The sequence below is a fragment of the Cebus imitator genome, unplaced genomic scaffold (genome assembly GCF_001604975.1).
Source record: "Cebus imitator isolate Cc_AM_T3 unplaced genomic scaffold, Cebus_imitator-1.0 Scaffold19, whole genome shotgun sequence".
In the NCBI taxonomy this organism is placed as follows: Eukaryota; Metazoa; Chordata; class Mammalia; order Primates; family Cebidae; genus Cebus; species Cebus imitator.
The window spans coordinates 11101588-11102782 of record NW_016107334.1 but is presented as its reverse complement, the minus strand read 5'-3'; the positions used below and the strand labels follow the sequence as shown (position 1 = coordinate 11102782).

At 44.6% G+C, this 1195-nt stretch overlaps 1 pseudogene; it reads right to left on the bottom strand.

Moving 5' to 3' along the window:
- Positions 1 to 229: 229 nt before the first annotated feature.
- On the bottom strand, positions 230 to 743 carry LOC119469638 (annotated as a pseudogene).
- Between the last annotated feature and the right edge of the window lie 452 nt (positions 744 to 1195).

Here is a 1195-nt window from a genome sequence, read left to right as displayed (position 1 = left end):
ATAGGGAAAGGCCCCCATCTCCCTCAGGGGAAGAAGCTCAAAAGAGGCGGCCTTTCATTATTGGAGAATGATCCTCAGTGCTACCAGCATCCACTTGAAAAAGGACATTCAAAGCGAAGCTCTTCATTTCTGCAATCCTGGGTCTTTCTGGCAAAGATAAATAGGTGGTTAAGGATGACAATAAGGCATGAGATCCCACATCCAATTCCCACATCCAATTTTTTTTAACAGTCCAGAGGTCTTTTATTTTTTTTTTAACACCTGTTATGGCATGAATTCATAGGGAAGAGGTTCCAGTAGCTCAGGCTCCTTCCCATTGGTCCTCACAAAGTGTGCTTCTCTGGGTGGAGCAGGCTGGCGCTGCAGTTAGACCCAGGTACACTTCTGTTTGGCTTCTTTCTTTTTCTGATCATTTTCCTTCACACGTTTTAGGAAGCTATCTTGGCTCTTAGAGTGCTTGATGTGCTCAATACGCACATTAATTCTCTTGGCAAGAATCTTGCCCTTAACTTGTTTGTTTGCAACAATGCCAACAGCATGCTGGGTAACATTGTAGACTCTTCCAGTTTTGCCATGATAACATTTGTGGGGCATTCCTTTTTGAACAGTACCCATTCCCTTGATGCCTACAATATCACCTTTCTTATAGATTTGCATATACGTGGCCAAAGGAACAACTCCATGTTTTCTAAAAGGCCTAGAGAACACCGAGTGCCTCTCCTCTTTCCCTTTGTGTTCGTCATTTTGGCGAATTACTGGAAGATGACGTTTCCAGCCCTAACATGCTGCTGAAAGGGAGGTGATTCCTCAGTACGCGACAGAGGACTTGCATCTCCCCGACACCGCCGTTGTTACTGGTGTTGAGTCTGAAAGGAATTAAGAAAAATCTTTTGCAGTGACTGTTATTTCAAGCACCGATTCATTTCTTGTTTGGGTGACTCCATGCAATGCCGTCTATCTCCAGAAGACACGTCGGATAAGGAGCAGCTCTTCTCATTTTTCAGCAATTCGTCCAGGACAAAAGTGACCATTTGCCCTCCCCTCTACTCCAGCGAAGCTCTGCCTCTCTTCTGAGAGGACTTTCAAGAGCATTTATGCAAGGAATGGACCCACTTTCTAAGCTGGTTGCTGACTTCGTTTATACTCAGGGTTCTGTAAGGCACTGTGTAGTGAGTGCTTATAATTTTAGCCTTGG